Source organism: Sturnus vulgaris, chromosome Z (assembly GCF_052056855.1).
Source record: "Sturnus vulgaris isolate bStuVul1 chromosome Z, bStuVul1.hap1, whole genome shotgun sequence".
Lineage (NCBI taxonomy): Eukaryota > Metazoa > Chordata > Aves > Passeriformes > Sturnidae > Sturnus > Sturnus vulgaris.
This window is the reverse complement of record NC_142283.1, coordinates 8,110,101-8,123,577: the sequence shown is the minus strand read 5'-3', so window position 1 is coordinate 8,123,577 and position 13,477 is coordinate 8,110,101. Positions and strand designations below refer to the sequence as shown.

The window sequence follows — 13,477 nt, the reverse complement described above, 5'->3', positions numbered from 1 at the left end:
TAGGGTTGAAACACCATCTTTAAACACCATCTACTTGCAACCTCTCTGCCATGAGAAAGGACACCTATCACTAGACCAGATTGTTCAGTGGCCCTGAACACTTCCAAGTATGAGGCATCCACAACTCTGGGCAACCTATTCCAGTGCCTCCCCATCCTCAAGAGTAAAGATTTCTTTTTTTCCAAAATCTAATTAAACCTACCCTGTTGCCGTTTGAAGCCATTCCCCTCTATCCTGTCACTACATGCTTTTGTAAAGACACATGATTGTTTACAACACAGATCAGCTATTCAGCTCTGTTTTGACAGGTACAGGCTACCAATAAAGCAGTTTTCCAAAAAGGGAGAAAGAGGCGAATGCTGAGCCCATATCTAACGACCCAGATAATGATTATTCAGAGTAGACAGTAGAAGTCAGATTCTGTAGCCTTTCCCCAGCCCCATGTCCATCCAACAGACATTGATGGTGGCACAATTTTTACAAAAGCATGAGATTTTTACAAAAGCATGAGATCAGGACATGCATCATGAACAACAATGGCCCTCACAATGGGTCTCTCAGCTGCTGCCAAGCAAGCATTTCTGAAAGGCACCACTGAAAAGCAAGTTTCACTCTGGATATGCAAACAATACCTAAATAGGGAAGAGAGGATATGTGAACAAGCTGCAGCATCAACTTTGCAATAAACATGTTATTATTTCTGTGTTTACGGTCCATCCAAACATCTATCTGTTGAAAACTCCAAGAGCTTTAGGTGTTCTTAAGGAAACAAGTGGGTTTGCAAATTGATGCTGGCACCCAGTCTTTTCAGTGATTAGATAAAAAACAAAACGATACAAAACAAAACAAAACAAAACATTAAAAAATGTCCTGTGAATGGTACAGGGCTAAGTCTGAAGAACTCAACATCAAGCTGGGCTATCTGAAGAGCATGGAATTCCTCCAGAGTTGGAAAATTCAAGCACAGAGCATCACTTCACCCAGGCAGAGCCACACCAGACACTATGCAGCAGGTTCTGGAGAAATAACTTCCCAGCTGCCAAACACAGAGCACAACAGAACTAGTGTAACTCACATGAGAATCTCACCTGAGAAGCAATGGTTTAAAACACAGCAAAGATTTCAAAAGAAGTCATAATCTGGAGTGTCCTCACTTACTCACTTTATAAGAAATAAGCATTCCAGTTTCAGTCACTCAGAACAAGGTGGCACAGCTGATTTCTCCACCCTTGTGTGAAAACTAGTGGAGAATTATGTATCACAGACTTGCTGGGCACAAACCAGGACAGAGTGAAGATAGACACATAAGTCTTCTGACATGAGCACTATAGGATTTGTCTTTGTTCTATCTTTATTTCGAGGAAACAAAGATGGGGGGAAATAATCTTGAAGGAAGATCTTACTCTTGAAGTGTCACCAACTGAAAAAGTTACTTTCACCATAACTTCACCCACTACATAGGACAGCATTAGTGGAGTAAAGAAATGTTTCTTTCAAGCACTGATGATGGGTAGCTACTTTCCATCAGAGAAAGTTTGCATACCTTGACAGTCCAGTGCCACAGTAAGTGAAAATTCCACAGTAAAACCCCAAAGTGATAATTTATGGTTGCAGGAAGTATTAAGGAGAAAAACTAGAGCACACAAAAGTAGGCTAATTAGTTCAACATACTATCTGATGAAAGTAATAATTATAGATATGTCTGTCAATTTAAAAACCCACAAACAACAAAGTACAATGGTAGGTAGACTCTTACCATTGAACAAAGAGGCAGGGAAGAGTGAGCAAAGAAAAAAAAAAAATCAAAGTTTTTCATTATGGCTTTCAAAGAAAATTGAGGTACAGTACTAAACAAAAAATTAACTGAAAATTTGAAAACCTCCTTCTTCTGCTACTGAACTCTCTCAACCCAGACAAAATGTCTCCAGTTACAGACCAAGCAAAAGGTTCAGTAACTGAGCAGATGTGACTACATGACTAAGGAATTAAGGATATGGTTCCCCACTAGTTCATTCTCTCCTCTGATCTCATCAATAGAAAAAAAAAAAAAGCATTTTCTTTATTGTGCACTGAAACAGGTTAATAAGCACCAGCAGCCAGCACAATTCTGACCAGGTTTTTGTAGTAATTCTACATACGCTGAAACACGTTCACATCCACCATATCAAAGGAGAAATGCCACTTGATATCATCCTTGCTGAACATGCTGGTTTAGTTATCTTTTTCAGCATCACTGGTTTTCCACTCAGAGTGGGCAAAAGCCAACATTGAAATATGTCACGTGAGAGCCAGCAATGAAAGTTGGAGGAAAGAAAGGAATACAAATAAATATGGGAAGGTAGTAAGGAACTGTTGTCATAGCTCCTAGTGCTTGATAGTTCCTCAGTTGATGTAAATTTTGTCCTTTTTCCTCCCTTGTGTCAAGTCTTGAAAGACATTCTCTTCCTGTATAGTATATTCAGAGTTACCTGTGGACAAATGCATAAAGGTCTTCCCCTCAGGTCTTACCAGTCTTTATTTTTATAAACAACCCAAAAATCAGACCTAAGAGCAGCAGAGATGATTTAAAAGAGAGGGAGGTCCACAGCAGTGTCCTCAGATTAAACGGGATCCTGAAATTCAAAGACCGGGGGGAACCACACTGAGTAGCCTCAGCCTCAGAGGTAACTCCTGTAGAAATCTTCCTTCCCAAAGCGAGCACAAAACCCCCACTGTACAAGAACGAAGGGTTTTTAAAAAACTCCGTCTTGTGCCCAGGTGGAAACCGGCAGGAATCTGTGCACAAAGCCGTGATGTGTGTTTTTTCTCCACACGCCCACCTCATCTGCAGCAGGGGGATGTCTGCTGGGCCCCTGCTCTGCCCCAGGTGTCTTCACGCCCCACAAAAGACCACACCGCAGGGACGAGCACTGCTACTCCGACACATTCATTCCTCAAGTACTCACCCACAAGGAGCCAGAGAACTACTGTACAACCTGAGAGCTTGGAAATCTTATCCCTCTACCTGCAAGCTGTCATTGACAGCTGATCAAAACGCCTGCATTTCTCCCCTTTTTTCCCTGCCTACGGAGGTTTTGCAGAGATGCAGAAAGACCGAGTGTCAGGGGTCCCTGAAAGCACCCGAACCTGACAAGGACATGGCACACGGTGACATTTCAGCATCTCTGCCCTAAAGCCTCTCTCCCCGCATGCGGCGCGTCCATCACGCCCTGCTGCCGCCGCCGCAGCCTCCTCCCGAACCGCAGCCCACCCGCACGGCTCGGCGGCACCGCCGGCCGAACCCTTCCCGGGAGGGGCTCTCGGGGTGTTCCCCGGAGGAATCCCCCAGGGAAAGGGCGGGAGAAGGGCCACTCAGCACCTGCCACGGGAAAAGCGGCGATGCCCCCGCGCCGCTCCCGCCATCCCCGACACCGACCCCCGCATCCCGCATCCCGGCCCGCTCTGCAGCACGGCGCGGGGAAGCCGCCGCCTCGCCTCGCCTCGCCCCGGCCCCCGCAGCCCCCGCACGGGCATCCCCCGCCGGTCTCGGCCCCCTCACCCCGCGGCGCGGCGGCCCCGCTACGGGCGGCGGTGTCCGGGAGGGCGGGCGGGCAGCTCTGGCCGGCCGGGCATCGTGGTCCGCCCTCCGCCGCGGCGGGGAGGGCCGGCTCCGGGACTCCCTCCCTGCGCCGCTGCTTCTTCGTCCTCGTCGCCCCTTCCCGCCTCGATTACCAGCAACGCTGCCCGGACGAGCACAAGCTCCTCTCCCTCCTTGCCGCTGCTCCTCCTCTGCTTTCCCGGGCACCGGACCCGGCTCCAGCCCCCGCCCGGCGGCGGGGAGGAGGGAGGGGACAGGGGCCGGCCGGGAGGGGCGGGCGGAAGGGAGGGGAGGGGAGGGGGAGCGAGACCCCCAGAGCAGCCGCGATTCCTCGGCTCGGCCACCTCCCCGGGGCTGTTCCCTCCCTGTGGGCTGGAGCAGGGTCCAGCGTCCGGGATTATCGCTACCTGCCCTCGGCGGTGGCCGGCGGCGTTGGAGGTCCCCGGACGCGTCTCCCTGGTGCTCCTGTCCCGGTCCCACCGCAGAGAGCACGATGCCTCGGGGACTTGGCCGGCATCACAACAGCAGGACTGCATCGGGACAGAGGGATGCGGTGGTGACCCGCAGCAGTGCTGGTGCTCCCAAATCCCGGGGGTACTCTGGGTTAGAGGAGCCCTGCAGCCTGGAGCAGTGGGGTGGGATGCAGGTCGTGGTCCAGGCGTTGGCGATGCTGGCGTGCCTCATGCAGGGCACCGCGCCGGACTGGACGCTGCTGCATGGTGTTGTTGTCCTAAACCCTAAAGCTATTCATGGCCCTGTCCATCTGGGAGTTTCTAGGACACTGAATTCATGGTATCCAACAGAACCTTGTCCTCAGCGAACTGCCTTTAGGCACTCAGAACACAAGGAGAGGAGCTTTCTTGTGCTTTCTCTGTTTTAGGCTTAGATTTGCCTCCAACTCACAGATATGTTTCTATAAGTGAGAATGGTACCACCCCAATTCCCTTCAAGCTAAATTCCTAGTTGGCAGGGCAAAGAAAAAAGTGACCCAGGAGTTATGCTACTGCAAATGAGCACAGAGTCCTGGCTTCCCAAGAGTGTGTGGCATGTTCTTGTCAATATGCCTTAAGTGTAAAATTGAAAAAAAACCCAAAAATAGCACCCACGAGCCAGAGTAAATCATGCCAACATAATTTTTATCTGTGGATCAATGAAATATAATTCCTCGGTTACCAAGATATCCTGCAGAAGCATTTTTGGGTATTTATTACCCCACCATTTCATGGACAGGGTGCCCTGTGCAGCGTGGCAGTGAGGTGATTTGCCAGAGACCACCACTAAGCCCAGGCTGTGTCTGACCAGTGTGGACCATGGGTCCCATGGACTGAAGAGCTCAGCCAGATGAGTAGTGCAGAGTTATTCACTGAAGGTTTGAGAAGTGTTAAGTTGTGTCTGCTGCAATGCAGAGGAAAACATTTGCGTATCCAAAGCCTTTTTCCTTTGTAAGACACCGGGAGCATAGGCACAGCCCACTGAAGGATGACAGGTATTTGCTCGTTTAAGCAGGGCAAGAGCATCAGTAGCTTTGGTCTGGTCATAACCAAAGACTGATATTTACCCAAGAGATCAATCAAATTATATTAATTTCAGCAATGACAGCATGGAAACTTGGCATGAGAATGTCTTTTTTGCAGCTTTCCATCCCTGCAGTTTCATTGTTTCTTCCATTGTTTCTCTCCAAAAGAGGCATCTACTGTCCTTGGTGGATGCAGAGCAGGCAGAGGGAAAGCAATGCATTCACATACCTTTCTGCTCTTTCCCCACTTTACACCATCATCAAGCCTAGCAGAAGCAGAGCAGGAAGGCGTGATTTGTCTTCCTCCTGCTTTTTGGTCATACGGATTTCTGACCCACTTGTCATTTCGGGGAAGCTCAGCTGGGCATGAGGTTTTCTTTCCCAGTGTGGTTGTTGTGTGGCTTTGTGGAGCTTCAGCAGTAGCAACAAGAGCTATTTTTAGCCTAAAGTAGGCCAGGCAGTTCCAGAAGATGTATTAATATGAGGAATATTTGAGAACAAAACAAGCAAACAAAAGAGAAAACAAACTGAGAAGTGTAAACACAAATAATCTTTTACCAGAAGCACTTGCTAAATAGTAAATATGAGGAACTGCATCCTGTCTCAGGGGATATGATCCCACCCCACAGCAAACAAACTAAAGCAGTCTCTCGTCAATATGTGTTGCCTCCAGAACAATCAAAGTATCTTGTTTTAGCACTCTGCACCCGGAGCAGAACTTTGCCCAGTTCGTCAGACTGCAGTATGCATTCTTTTCCCAGAAAAACCATGCCTAGCCTGCAAGTTTAAATAGATATTAATCTCCTTCTTAGAGATCATTACACATTTATGTTTTGAATCAGAGTGTAGCTGGTACTCAAAGTGTGTTGCCCAACTTGCTGGGAGAATTCACACCCACGTTTGTAGTGAAATCTCGTGGGCAACGTGCAGCTCTCTGCAGTAGGCAGAAAAGAGCCAAGGATGTGTACTGTAGGAGAAAGATTCATATTTTGCTGCTAAAAGCAACAAATCTTAGTTTTCGATCAATGATAATTCCGTTGGAGTCATAGGTATCTGTCAGCTCCTTTATCCTTGTTGGAGTCTGAAGAGTGGATTGCAACAATTCAGCAGTCTAAATCTTCGTGGAAGAATAAGTGCAGCAACATTCATCACAGACGTGAACTTGCCACATGGACTCACAGGGCTGGTTCTTACCTTAAACTTCTGGTAGTAGTTGGTTATCCTTTTTCCATTAGAAGTTCCAGTAAGACATCTCACATTCTGATTCTTGTTAGAGGCATTCCACTGAAGTCAGTTGCAGAGCAAGCTGAATGCTGTTTGCTTGCCTGAGTGTTTGGGTAGATGCAATCCAGAAATCCAGGACAATCTGTGTCACCACAATCGTATGTTACTCCATTAAGTATTGTAGTAGGATGCTTGTAGTGACAACATAAGTGTTTGCTATATATAGCCCACATTTGCTTGCTGCTAATTTTGTGAGGCAATTTCCTCAAACAGCAGAAAGAATCAGCACTTTTTGCTTTATCTCTCTAATTGACAAGTGCATCTCTGTGTCCCCACCTGACTTTTTCCATAGCTTTTCTCCACTTTCAGATCAAATAACGTCAGAGTTTAGTGCATAAGAATTCAACCTAAGGTCTCACTGTTACTGTCTGTCCATAAAATTGCCCTGATGGTCTTTTCAGTTGCAAAAGTAGAGACTTTTTTGCATAGCTTTTTGAATCCAAAGTGTTCCTCTGTCCAGAACAGCCACATCTAATTCAAGTCCACACTTCTTGATGCACAGAGGAAGAAAATGACAACATACATATGCACAGACCAGACTGCAGCTGTAGGGTTTGTGTACAATCCACAGAGGTGAAAAGTTTGCAACCAATATAATAAAAAATAGTTTTAGGACTAATTAGGGGATGTGGGTTTTTTTTTAGCTGAATACATTCTGTCTAGGAACACTGCACTTACTTAATTATCTTTGCCACATTCTTATCAGGCAGCAGTGATAGGTTATCAATCCTAGCCCTGCCTGAGCAAAATTAGGATACAAGTCTGCAAAGAACCTAAAGCTAAGTGTGTGACCGTGATGGCAGGTCAGGTGTCACTCTGAAGAGCAGGGGCTGACTGCTACAAACGTGGCAATGAATTCATGCTTGGCAGATTGGTTTTCACTATGCTTTATTTTCTCCTGCTATCTTGAAATGACATTACACACACACTGCTAATTGCTAGCCAGAGACTTAACCATAGCACTGTTTTGGAGACAGATGTTCCTGGTTAAGGAAATGCAGTACACTTCATTGTATAAGTCATTGTAATCTCAATAGCAGAGCACATTGCTGTGTTGTAGAATCACGTAATGGTTTGGGTTGTAAGAGACTTTAAAAAACATCTTGTTTCAACCCCACTACCATGGGCAGGAATATCTTTTACTAGACCAGGTTCCTCAACTGTAGTACTAAAGTCTCCTAAAATCGAGATTTACATGTTTACCTTGTATGACAGATAGAAAATCAGTTTCTCTAATATCTGAGGAGGCTACAGTAGGCCACAATCACATCTGGAAAATTCCCAAGGAGCTAGGAAGGAAACAGCATCCCTGACCTGATGTGAAACTCCAAATCAGGCACTGGCCAGGCTGCAGAGGTGCCATAAGAAGTGGTAAATGTCCCATCCTTGGAAATATTCAAGGTCAGGCTGAGCATGGCACTGAGTAAGCTCGTCAGGTAAAGGATGTCCTTGTGCAAGGCAAGGAGGTTGGAAAGAGGTGGTTTTAAAGGTTCATTCTAGTCCAAACCATTCTGAGATTCTGTGAGCCTGTCTTCACAGCAGCCAGGCTGAGAGGCCAAGTCCACCTTCATCAAACAGCAGCCTAAGCAAACCTCTCATGACAAACTATGAGACACCTGTCAAATTCTGAATTCCTGAAGTAGGTCAGGAGCACTTTCTGCTGGATGCTGCCAGACCAGGAGTATCCCAGCCACTACAGTCTGTGGTGGAATGCTGCTCAGCCCCGGGGAGAAGAGATAGTAGCAGAGAAGCATCAAGGATTTCCTCTCACTCTTTGCAGACGAGGCACTGCATAGCTAATTAGTTGCAGGAAAATGCACCATCTGTTATGCCAGTGTAAGATAACAGCACTCCAGCTTCAGGGAAGACCAGCTTCATAAACAACGCCATAACCAAACCTTCCCTCAAATGGACTCTTTGGGCCACAGGGAGGTGTGATGGGAGCTGCTGTTTCTCATTAAGCACTCAGTGGGCTAAATGCAAAGACCAGTTTCTTATCAGACCTCGAAGGATTCAAGCATAATACACAAGTTAAAGCCCACAGAGAGGGAATAGAGTGATTTCTAACATGTCACACTGCTGCTACAGGTAAGAAAATCCTGTATCTGCAGAAAAAGTCTTCACCATGGAGAAGATTAGCAGGGAATGGGAACAAAGAGGGGTGTGTATACAATGAGTAACACACCTTACAATGCAGAGAATAATCCAAAATATTCACTCTTTAAGGAGTGAGGAACCGGCTTTCTACTTTTCAACATCAGATTGATACTTTCTAGCAAAATAAAACCCAAACTACCTCTTTATGTTTACATATACACACACAAACAAGGCTGCTGATAGAGTATGATACACCTAAGTTTAAGAAAACAATCTTATAGCTTTCTGATAGCAAATTACATTTGCATAATGAAGCGTACTGGCAGGCAAGCTCAAGATGAGTGGGTGTAGGCAGGTAGTATGCTTCAGCAGTAACTTAGGAAGCTGTTCCTGTAGCACATTTGAGGAGTTTATGTGCCTCAAATCTTGGGGTGTTTTTTTTAAGTTTTCTTAAAATTTCTGGCATCTTCCTGATAACAAGAAATCCATGTGGATAAGAACAAATTCATAATTACTGCAAAGGAAGAGATGAACAGACCAGAATCTGCATCTAAATGGAGATGCCCTTGTTTTTTTCTGGTATGTGCCTAAACCCAGAGCCCCAAAGAGTCCACAACTGCACCTTAGGCTGAAGCCCAGCAGCATTCATGAGTTGGGTAAATCCTTCTGATAATGTAATCCATCAGCGTATTCCTGGACCTTTTCATCCCGAACTTTTAAGTGCATTTTAGCATGATCTCCAAGGATGAGCAGTCAAGCATCCTTACTCTGCTGTTTAGATCCATGATACACGACCTACACTAAAAATCACTGCTAGATATGCAGGCAAATGATGGGAGCACTGTCTGGGCTCTGGCCAGAGGCTAACCAAGCTAATCAGGATGTGGAAAAATTTTGGACACAGTGTGAGGGAACTGTTGGACATGTAGATACCCCATCCCTGGAAATGTTCAACGTCAGGTTTCATGGGGCCTTGAACAACCTGATTTAGTTGAGAATGCCATTGCTCTTTGCAGGGTGGTCAGACTAGTTGGACTTTAAAGGTCCCTTCCAACACAAATTGTGTGACTCCACAAGAAACAGCAGTGTGAGACTCTGACAGGTGGTGCCACAGAGGATGGATGGACGGATATCATAGGCAGCTGAGGGGGTGTCGTGTGAGACATAGCCAAACTAAGACCTTTGGGGCAAGACAGCCTTGTAAAGCTGCCAGACCCTTGTAACTCTATCAGGTATATCACATCAGGCAGGTAGCAGAATCAGAAATATCAAATTTGGTGTCTGGCAGGAAAAAGTAATTTGAAGTTGTTGATTTGTGAGGAAACTGAGGCGGACATAAGAAGGTACAGGAGTGATGAAATGAAGGGTTGAGAAAGATAAAAAGGGATAATAAGGTCTGCAGATGATGTAAGTGGGGCTGGCTGGGGTTACCTGGCAGTCTGCCCTGCCCTTGGGCATGGCAGCTGGAACAAATGAGTGAAAAAACCCATGGCTCCACTGTCACCATTTGAATGGTGTCTGGTTATGGCCTCAGGATGAGAGCAGTCCACCCCTGTATCCAGAGGGATCAAATGGAGCATCCTTGTAACACCATGCAGATTCCCCTTCCAGGTCTGGTGGCTTTGGGGGCTGAGCTCTGTTGCCTAAGCAAACTCCCAGTTCCAGTCCTTGCTGCTCTCAGGTGCTGCTCCAGGGAAGGGCCAAAAGATGCACACTTGTGCCGTGTCACCATTCACTTATTTGCCTCCCAATCCAATTCCAGTGCCTGTCATCACACAATCACAGGTCCAAGCTATCAGCCTTTCACAGTAGTCATTTCCTACAAAAAGTCCTTGAAAGTCTCAGTTTGCAAAAAGCTTTGAAGGACTAGGAGAAGCTTTGGAAAACCTCACCTGCCAACATTAGGGCACAAACAGTTGTCATGGATATCAGCCAGTGTCTAACACTTTTATTTTTCTCTGGCGTAGGAGTAATTTTTAAAGCTCTTTAGCAAGGAAATCACTTCCCACTAACTGAAAATTAGTTGTCTTTATATCAGCTGAGGACTTGATCACCCCCTGCCCACTCCTTTCTTGCACAGAAACTTCCCCCTCTGTGCTCATCTGCTTACTCATGACTCCACTACAGAGCTCAAAGGCTAGTGTGATGCCTCTAAGCAGTGAGATTTGCATCAGAACAAGTGTCAAGATAAATTTCTCTGTTTCTGTCTGCGCAGCCTAACAAGATCAGCATGCAGGAATACAGTGCCTGAAGTTTAAAATGAATATGAAGTTTGTAGGACAGCTCTCTAGAAAGTAGGTTATTAAGAAGGGATGATATTTTTTACTTTAATTGCACTGTCATTTGTTATTTTTGTTAAGTCCAACAGCATCCTTGTGCAGTAGCTGAGAATTAGGTGCAGAAGTCATAAGGGTGGGTCAGGAATCTGGGACCTGAACTAATCTGGCAGTTGAGTAATCCTGCATCAAAGAGGTCATGTAGTTAGGTGGGAAAATGTGGCATTACACTCACCAGAGCATTCAGGGTAGCTGCTTCATTTTACAGGTTTTGGTATTAACTTGCTTGCTCTTCTGGCAAAGCGGATTTTCCATTAGGCATGAGGAATGGATCTCCAGAAAGGTTCCTTGTGAAGTCTGGGGTTTTAACAACTAGAAATGTCGCTGGAACAATAACTTCTTTAGAATTTTGAGAATAAAATTCTGTTTGAGAATAACCTCATTCTGTCAGTGAGTGCTGATGACAGGACAGCAGGAAAGACAGCCTCAGTGCTTCCCTCCTGCTTCCAGGAATTTTCTGAGTGATGGCTCAACCAGCATAGACTTCTTTTTTTTAAAAAAAAAGAGACACTACAATGGAAGGAGGGGGGCCTGTAGAGGAGTTCCTACAGACCAGATTTACTGCCCATTGCATTGCTATCTGCAGCTCTGATATGTAGATCTGGGAAGGTATTCTCAATCTTGCCCTGGAAACGTGCAAGCCAGCTGCACAACCTCTCTGTCTCTACAGACAGTCTTGTTCAGATTTAGTTCCAGGGCCATGAGTTTTCCCTGGAAGAGCAGAGCAATATATAGGGTCTTCATAGCACAGGAGTTCTCACATTTTTTTGCATATTAAATTTTCCGTGGAAATGAAAGACAACAGAAAGCTTTGTCTAGCAAGAAGGATGGCTGCTTTGGTTAATCAGAGACAAGAAACAAGGAAAGTCAGTGGCTGTTGACTCCAGCATCTCTCATTAAATCAGGAATATGGATTTGACTGTCTCTCCTTTCAGGGAAAAGGAGCATCAGTCCAGATCATCACCAGGCATGTAGATGCCCTGTTCAGGTGCCACCCTGAACAACAGTATGATGATGAATCATAGAATCACGGAATGGTTTGAATTGGAAGAGACCTTAGAGATCATCTCATTCCAAGCCCCTGCCATGGGCCAGAACACCTTCCACTGAACCAGATTGCTCAGAGCTCCATCCAGCTTGGCCTGGAGTATTCCCAAGTATGAGGTATCCATAGTTCCTCTGGGCAACATGTGGCAGTGGTTCACCACCCTCATGAGGAGAAATATCCTTCTTATATCTAAATCTACCTTCTCTTAGTTTAAATCTATTAACCTTTATCCTACATTTACATGCTCTTAAGTCCCTCTCCAGCTGTATTGTATCTCCCTTAGGTACCAGAAAGTGCTTTAAGTTCTCCCTGGAATATTTTCTTCTCCAGGACGTGCAACCCCAACTGTCCCAATGTGTCATCATAGGAGAGGCATAGGAGAGGTGCTCCAGCCCTTTGAGCATCTTCGTGGTCTTCTCCTCTGGACTCATTCCAGCAGGTCCATGTCTTTCCATGAATGGAATCTTTAAAAAAACCAACAACAAACAACACAGGGGTAATTGTACCCTCATTTGTATAGAGCTGGCAAGCCATCACCACCTAAGTCAAAGTGCAGGTAGAGCAAGAGGTGCCATCACAGCTACAGAGCACTTGGGATGGCAACCAACAACCACCCATTGCCCTGTGGAGGTGACTAATGAAGTCTAAGTATGAAGAGGGTAAATTATAAAGTCTTGACAGATCAGTTTAACTATCAGCCAATAGAAAAAAAATGTATTTTATATAGGGCTCAAGATTCAACATGAAGCAGAAAAGACTCTTCTCCTCTAGAAACAGCTTCAAATAGAAGCCCTCTCTAGGCTTTTTGTGATGCATTTGGTCCTACTGTGGCTGGCCAAGGTGTGCATTTAAAGAAGAGGATACACCTTTTTCTAGAGAGACCTCCAGGGGTATTGCCAAAGTGTAAACAGACCTACACTATCCACTCCAGTAATCTCATTGATTTAATAGGGTCATTTATGATGTTTGGAAGGAGAAAAGAGAACAAAGAGAATTTGTCTCCACTGAAATTCAGTTCTTTAGTTGAAGAAATTCTTCCTGTGTGAAATAGAGAGTGATTATGCACTGCCCCAGCCACTTCTTGCTGATGAGTGTTGGGGTACAAGACAGAGAAGGAAGGGTGGAGAAGAACCTACACAGTTTTCATCCCCAACTTATGCTCTGCTATGTTTAAAACAAGACAGAGCCGTATCAAGAAGCAGAGAGTTGGATTTTTGCCAGGTATACTTCTCCTTTGAATTGACTTCATAAGACTCAGAATACCTGGAAGAGTTTAGAACATTTAGGGAAAATGTTCAGTTGATGTAATTGTTATATACATGTGATTCCTTTTTCCATTCTCAAAGGGACCACATTCAGTTCTACAAGCATCATGGTGCTACACATTCATTTTTCACAAGTAGGCAAAACGTGTTCTAACACAAAACACATTCAACATTCAAACATTCAAACATTCAAAACACAACCAGTGTTGTGCTCCTGAATGGGAAAATGCACAGCTTGGCCCAGAGTATCTGTAACCCTGTACATGCACAGATATGTCACAATGGTATGTAGAATCTCCTGAGATAGCTTATCTGCACTTATGAGGCATTTAACACCTACAACCCAACAGTCTG

General features: G+C 45.4%; 1 protein-coding gene across 3 annotated transcripts in view; it reads right to left on the bottom strand.

Moving 5' to 3' along the window:
* PLPPR1 (phospholipid phosphatase related 1) overlaps positions 1-3,803 on the bottom strand; it is a 122,697-nt gene extending 118,894 nt beyond the window's left edge. The window contains exon 1 of one of the 3 annotated variants that reach the window (XM_088157374.1): positions 3,712-3,803. The gene's annotated coding sequence lies outside the window, so the exon portion shown is untranslated. Of the gene's footprint in view, positions 1-2,945; positions 2,966-3,538; positions 3,582-3,711 lie in introns of those variants that run through there. The other 2 variants (XM_014883885.2, XM_088157375.1) reach the window with 2 other exon arrangements.
* Positions 3,804-13,477: the final 9,674 nt, after the last annotated feature.